Raw genomic sequence first — 8,219 nt, forward strand, 5'->3', positions numbered from 1 at the left:
TCGTTCCCAAGATACTCCATTCGATAACGTACATCCATAGATATTATACAACTTATAATAAACTCGTAAAGAGTACATCCATGTATATACATACATACATACATACATATATAATTAATACTACAAACATTAACCAATACAATCCCTATCCCTCTTACAAAATATGTCAAGATAAAGGCGAGGGTACAAAAATAATAATCTAAAGCAATACAGAGCATCTCAATAACAAATAATTAAACTCTTCATAACTTCTGCGCCCAAATCCTGAAAAGGGGAAAAATGTAGGGGGTGAGAACATCATCCTCGAAAGGGTTCTCAGTAGAGGGTTTTTGGGAAATACTGTAATAGGATACATGAAGATAAACCGTACCAGTGATTATTAACCATCTTATGCCTCTTTTCAAAAACAACATTTTACAATAGAAGTAAAGTCAGAAATCTTTTCTGAAAGAGGAACCGTTCAATTCTCAAAACATCAAAGCATTTCAAAAAGGTTTATCTATACTGAACCAAAATAACCTTTCATATCTTATTCCAAACCAGAACCACAAAACCGAAATCAACCATCGGTCCATCCCATTCAACCACGGCCCTAGGCCCAAACAATCCAACCACAACCAATCCACCACAATCCAACATAGTTCCAGAAGCAAACACAAGTAGGAAGATACAAACACAAACAAACAGTTATTGCAAGTAGAACAATTAGCAGTTAATCACATAGGCAAACCAATTGCATTAATACTCGAGGTACAGCAGAGCTCCACACCTTAATCTATGGTGTGTAGAAACTCCACCGTTGAAAATACATAAGAACAAGGTCTAGGCATGGCCATGAGGCCAGCCTCCCAATGATCTAAGATAGCATAACAATGAAGATAGCTACCCCCCGATGTCTCAATACAATAGTAAAAGGTCCTACTTATAGAAAACTAGTAGCCTAAGGTTTACAGAAATGAGTAAATGACATAAAAATCCACTTCCGGGCCCACTTGGTGTGTGCTTGGGCTGAGCAATGAAGCATTTTCGTGCAGAGACTTCTCTTGGAGTTAAACGCCAGCTTTTATGCCAGTTTGGGCGTTTAACTCCCATTTTGGTGCCAGTTCCAGCGTTTAACGCTGGGATTTCTGAGGGTGACTTTGAACGCCGGTTTGGGCCATCAAATCTTGGGCAAAGTATGGACTATCATATATTGCTGGAAAGCCCAGGATGTCTACTTTCCAACGCCGTTGAGAGCGCGCCAATTGGGCTTCTGTAGCTCCAGAAAATCCGCTTCGAGTGCAGGGAGGTCAGAATCCAACAGCATCTGCAGTCCTTTTCAGTCTCTGAATCAGATTTTTGCTCAGGTCCCTCAATTTCAGCCAGAAAATACCTGAAATCACAGAAAAACACACAAACTCATAGTAAAGTCCAGAAAAGTGAATTTTAACTAAAAACTAATAAAAATATACTAAAAACTAACTAGATCATACTAAAAACATACTAAAAACAATGCCAAAAAGCGTACAAATTATCCGCTCATCAATACCCAAACAATGTCACATAGATGCATATGATGCATGCCTGTCCCTAGTGGCTGATGATATCATCTGTCGGTTATAGAGCCAACCCGACAAGTCCTGGTAGCTAACCATTGGACTGTCCCTCTGTCGCGCATCCCCAACTCGAGTTATACTCATCATAAACTTGATCATAAACATGATCCATATCCATCACCCTCACTGGTGAATATTTCGGGGGCGAGCTCATCCGGGACTTTCACAGTGCCCGGCCACACTTACGACATAGGGTCAACAGAGTATCAAGTCTCAACCTGGAGCACATGGTGGCTAGCCACTGCTACTACCCAGGGAAACCCGTATCTCAGATAGTGGAAGTGCAACATTCACATTTATCAATGATTCAGCATAAACATGCATTCAATCTCATTCATGGATCACCATCCATCTCAGCCATCCGGCTCACGGTTCATTCCAGAACCAGCCAATATTCATATCATACACAGCCATTCCGGCTCACGGTTCAATCCAGAACCAATCAATATGTATAAACATACACAGCCAATCCGGCTCTCAACAAAACAGCACTTCCACATTCAAAATCATCAAATTCATGAAATTGGCATTTAAGCCATAAAGCATTTTCTCTATTCATTTCACTTTGAGATCAAGTTTCAACTCTTTTCAGCCTTGGCTTTAGAAATCTCGTTTCTCAAATCATCTCAGGCTCATAAGCCAAATTTACTCAAAGTGAGTTCCCTTTTTAAAACAGAGCCACTCTCGGCATTCTCTTTCCAAAACTTCCAAAACCATGGCAAGTTAAGGATTTATTTCAAAGCATTCAAAATCACCCATCCAACAATGGGATTTTATAACAAAAGTTTCTCGGCAGAGTCCCAAGTCTTTAGGGAAGGTCAACCTATATCAATTCCTTAAAATTCATTGAAACTCTTAAAATCATAGATTCCTCAGTTCAAGTAAATAAAACTGAATTTACTATAAAACCGACCATACAAAATCACAAGTTCCAACCCGGTCCAAAAATCAACTCATTTGAAACGGGACCGGTTCATTTGAATCAAACCACTTTCAGGTTTCTTTTTAGAACCCATTTTTCTAACTCTTCCAAAATGCCTCAACCTTGATTAATCAATCAAAAGTATACATTCCTTTAAAATCACTAAAAGCTCCTTTTTATATTGAAATCAATATTAGGGCGTCATTCTTTCCTTCAGTGATTCAAACTGTATAAATAGTTCATTTCTAAATCAGCCGAACTCAACGCATAAAGTTCAGTAAATAATTTAAGCTTGAAAACATAAATATTCTCTTAATAAATCAAATAATACAATTTCTCAAATCCAACCCTTTTTAAATAACTTTACAAACAAGTGTAGGAGTTTTTGTAGAAATTTCGGCAGCACCTCCCCTAAAACTTGGACTTTTGCCACCCGGTTCGGGTCCCAACTAAACCATTTCTCATTCCTTTTCAGCAGCTCAAAACCAGAAATCAATTTAAAGCAAGCTAAATCCAACAATCGCCTCAGTGGCGTATCTCAAAGATACCATTACAAAATCAACTTAATATCAATCGATATAACTCATTTTCAAAGCTTTAAAGAAATGGTTCAATAACAAATCATTTGTCCAAATCCAAATCAATTAAAATAAACCAGGCTGAATTCAAAAGTGCATTCGACTTTTCGAATCATCAAAACAATTAACTCAAATCAAATCAATCCTCAACGGATTAAACTCAGATTCAAATCTTTAAAGAATCAACTTCAAACATTCCATTTCACAAAGCCGGACAACAATTCAGCCCAATCAACATCCATAATCATTCGAGTCAATCAAATAATACATAAGGCAGATACAATCACTAAATACACAATTTCTCACATCAGTATCCATATGTAATAATTCTAATACATAAAACATAGTTTTTGGAAAGCGCCCCTACCTCAAAACGCAAACCATAGCCCAAATGCATCACATAATCCTTTCCGCCTCGACCCCAAAACCATCAGTCACAATCCCGGTTCTGCGTGTCTTTCTCAATAGTAGAAACAACCTCAACGCCACAAGTAAACTCAGATTCTAACTCCTAAAACCGTCAATTTTACAATTACTTTATTACACGGAACAGAACACTAACGCAGAGCTCTCGAAACATGAATACTTACTGAAACTAAGAGAGAACGGCTGAACCGAACAGCAACGGCCTCTGAACCGGTTGGACGGTAGCCCCAACAGCCACCTCCAGCGGCTGCGGCGACCCGACTCCGGCAACGGTGACTGAAACCAACATGCCTTGACAATAAGATTCCCATAATCTCACAAGAAACGAAGACCAAGTTTGAAACCCTTACCGGCATACTTTCCCGGCGACGACAGCAAGGTCTCGTGGCAGAAACTCATCCCAGAGTTCCGGCGGCCATGGCGGCAGTTCCGACGGAGGCGGCGCCGGTGACGCGAGCACGGCTGGGGATGGTGGCTGAACCCCAGCTCAGCCTCGGGACTCTCTGTCTCTCCTCGGGTCTTCTCCTATTTCTCTCTCCCTCTGTGCTTGCCGGCGGCAGATCTAGCAGAAAAGGGAACCTCGGCGCGGCGGAGCGGCGACGGTTAGTGGCGCGTCGGCGGCAACTGGACGCAGCTCCTCCAGCTCGCATTTCCTCTTCTCCCAGCATCACCCAGTCTCGGCCTTCCTCCTCCTTCGAGTTCGACGGAAATGGACCCACGGCGGTGCTGTGCTTCCTCCACGATTGTGGGCCCGACGGTGGTGCAGCAATAAGGACGACGGCAAGCTCGACGGCGGTGACAGGAGCAGCCTTCCTCCCCTTCCTTGGCTCTCGACGGCGGTAACCAGGTAGGGTTTTTGAGTAAAATTAGGGTTAGGGGTAATTTTGTAATTTCAATTAAAATTGGGAATAATATAGTAATTGAAATCCAATTTAAATCCAACACTATTTGTATATAGAAAAATACTATTTACTCATCACTTTTACAAATTATTTTCAACAAAATGCCCAAATCAAATAATTAGAAATAATATACTTAATTTCTCTATTTTTCAAAATAGCAGTACTAATATTTAAAATATTAGTTGCTTAGTCCATAACATATAAAATCCTTATTATTTCACAACTATCAACCTTATAATTCAAATATAGAAAATAATCCAATAATTATAAAATTGGATAATAATCATAACTCGTCTCAAATCCAATAAATCAAAAATTACCTTAATTATCTTTAATAAAATAATTTCTGAAATCAAGGCTATAAATAACTATATGATTTGAGACTTACTCATAAAAAGACTTTTCAAAGGTTCTGGGGCTTACAGAAAGGGGCTTATGAGTATGGTGGTTCAAAGTTATATTGAAGAGGGGATTCATAGGCATATGGTGGGGCTTGTTGGTAACTACAGGGAATCCACCATATTTATCATCTTGGTACACACCCTGGAATGGCTCTTTACCATAGTAATTGGGTGGAGGTTGGTTGTCACGAGAAGGTCCACCATAACTATTGTCTTGGTATGCATCATAGAATGGTTGTTGGTTATAGCGCATTGGAGGGGGTTGTTGCCAACAGGGTTGATCAAATCCTTGTGGCTCCTCCCATCTTTGATTACTCTGACCTTGATGCATGTTCCTGTTATAGCTTCCATTTCTTACAACAACATTGGAACCAAACTTAAAGCCAGACGGGTAAGAACTCATAGTAGCTAATAAAAATTAAAATAAAAAATAAAAACAAAAACAAATAAACAGAAAAAGAAGATATTTACAATAACCAATAATACGGCACACGTTCTACAAGTCCCCAGCAACGGCGCCATTTTGACGTACTGACTTTTTCCAGTAAAGAAATTCACAAAAATGATCACGTTGTAAGTATAGCTTCTAAACCAACAAAGAATCTTTTCATACAAAAACTTGGTTGTCACTAAAGCAAACCCAATAAAATTTATAACCGAAGTATTGAAACCTCGGGTCATCTCTCAAGGAATTGCAGGGAGGTATGATTTATTATTGGTTATGGAAAAAGGTGTATTTTTGGGTTTTCGAAATAGGGAACAAGTAATTTAAAGGACAAGAAAAATAAATTAATAATTAGAAAATGTCTTGGAAGGTATGAGAACTGGAAATCCCATCCTAGTTATCCTTATCAGGTGTGATGAAAATATTTTATTACTCCCACTTAGTTAACCCTTACTAAATAAAGGAAAGTCAAGTGGACTAATTAATTTGATTCCTCAAGTCTAGTCAACTCCCAAGGAAAGACTAGCTTTAGAGGGATCCAAATCAACCAGCAAATTCCAATTTTTAATCAACAGTTGAGTTTGATAACTCAAGTGTCACCAATTACTCAACCAAAGCAAAGGGAGGAGAAAAATCCAAATTATTTATATAATAAATAAAAGAAAGCAATCATAAATCTGAAATATCTCAAATTATATTAAATAGAAAATCAAATTAAACATAGGAATCCATAAACCAAATTGGGAAAATAAACAAACTAAAGTAATAGAACAAATATAGGAAGAATAGAAATTAAAGTAAAGGAACATTGAACCTAGAATTGAAAAGACGAAGAAATCCTAATCCTAAATCCTGAGAGAGAGGAGAGAGCATCTCTATCTAGAAACCTACATCTAAAACCCAAATTATGAATAATGAATGTTATGTCAATCTCCCTCCTTGAATGGATGCATTCTCCCACTTTATAGCCTCTAATCTGTGTTTTCTAGGCTTGGATTGGGTCAAAAAGGATCCAGAAATTGCTAGGGGCGAATTCTGCAACTTTCTACACGTGGCATCCATCACGCGTGTACGTGGGTCACGCATACGCGTCATTTGGAAGTTTTCCTTCTCACGCATACGCGTCGCTCGTGCTTTGCGCTAGGCATGCGTCCGCGTCGTCCACGTGTGCGCGTCACTTGGGCTCTACGCAAGTCACGCGTCCGCGTCGTCCATGCGTGAGCGTCACTGCCATTTTCTTCAAAACTTCATTTTCGCGCGTTCCTTCCACTTTTGTATGTTTTCTTTCTGTTCGCTAAGCCATTCCTACCCTATAAAGCCTGAAAGTACTCAACACATGGATCACAGCATCGAATGGTAATAAAAGGTAATTAAAATTAATAATTTTATGGTCCAGAAAACATATTTTCACATATATTAAGGAGTAAGGAAGGAAGTGTAAAATCATGCAATTTACATGAATAAGTGAGTAAAGAGTTGATAGAAACCACTCAAATTAGCACAAGATAAACCATAAAATAGTGGTTTATCAGCGCCTAACCCCTCCTAAAACGACGCCATTTGAGACGAGGTTAAATAAAAAATGCACCTCACTTTTGATGATCAAAACATTGAAATAGGGAGACTATTCTTTCTTCATTCTCTTGCATGCACAGTGGTAAAGAATATTAATGCAGCTACTGTAGGTCTTCGCCAAAGCTCAATTTATTCATTCCCTTTTGCTAGGGCAAGGAAAAAGAATTTACGCACAATTGTTTCTTCCTAAAAGGTTAGTAATGGAACCACTGTAGATATGGGTTGAATGCTCTGTTTTGTGTGTTTTCTTAGTTGAAGTTTGTTGGCCATCGATTTGTGTTGTATTTGATAACCAAATGAATCGGATGCATTGTGAAAGTAGTTAGTTTTATTTAGTAAACCTACTTTACTAGGACTTTTTTTATTTGGTTATAATGATGATGACCCATGGAAGACTAAGAGTGAAGCCAATGTTATCTGAATGCATCGCTTCTTATTTTTCAATGTGTTTTGATTTATCAAACACACTAAAAATGCATTTTATATAAACATGCTACCTTAATGGCAATACTTCCAGTAGAAAAAATTATGTAACCATACTACTCTATGCCAATACGATAAATTAAGAGTACCTTGGAGTCAATAAGCATAGGATGTTTGCATAAATTAATTTTCTAAGATTAAATTATCTATTCACCCATTCCCATAGCTTCCGTGTGATAGGATCTTTGCATTTCACTAGCATCATTGCATTTCATTAACTGTGTTTTTTGATAAGTAAGTTGCTCAAATATTATGTAATGACTATTTTTTTTAAAATACAAAATGAGTGGATAGATAAACTTAAGTAAATATTTAAATTGAAGAAACATAAACATTTGTTGCTTTTGCATCATCCAAAATTTTAAGATAAAGATACAACCTCGTGCTTAAGAAAATGAATCCACCTTAGTGATGGCGGCTACTACTCTTCCTTGAGGATCAAGCACTACATTGGATCCTCAAGGAGAAGATAGTGTTTGATCTCTTCAATGTCACGCCCTTGTCTCTGTTGTTCTTCCCTCATAGCCCTTTGGTCTTCTCTTATTTCATTGAGGATGGTGGAGTGTTCTTGATGCTCCAACCTCAATTGCTCCATATTAGTGTTCAATTCTCCAAGAGAATTATGCAATTGGTCCCAATAGCCTTGAGGAGGAAATTGCATCCCTTGAGGTATCCTAAGAATTTCTTGCTGAGGCGGTTGCACAGGCTCGTGTGCATGCTCTCCAGTTTGCTCCATCCTCTTCTTAGTGATGGGTTTGTCCTTCTCAATGAAGATGTCTCCCTTTATTACAATTCTAACTGAATTGCATAGGTGACAAATGATGTGAGGGAATGCCAACCTTACTTTGGTGGAGGGCTTTTCAGCTATCTTGTACAATTCTTGAAGTATCAC

General features: G+C 38.4%; 1 long non-coding RNA gene across 1 annotated transcript; it reads right to left on the minus strand.

The window, feature by feature from the left end:
- LOC140174501 (uncharacterized) lies at nt 1-4,191 on the minus strand. The gene is made up of 4 exons (XR_011864061.1): nt 3,872-4,191; nt 3,686-3,797; nt 3,463-3,606; nt 1-264 (listed from the first exon to the last, which is right to left on the minus strand). It is a non-coding gene; the product is annotated as an uncharacterized lncRNA (long non-coding RNA).
- Between the last annotated feature and the right edge of the window lie 4,028 nt (nt 4,192-8,219).

This window comes from Arachis hypogaea, chromosome 7, assembly GCF_003086295.3.
Source record: "Arachis hypogaea cultivar Tifrunner chromosome 7, arahy.Tifrunner.gnm2.J5K5, whole genome shotgun sequence".
NCBI classification, from domain to species: Eukaryota; Viridiplantae; Streptophyta; class Magnoliopsida; order Fabales; family Fabaceae; genus Arachis; species Arachis hypogaea.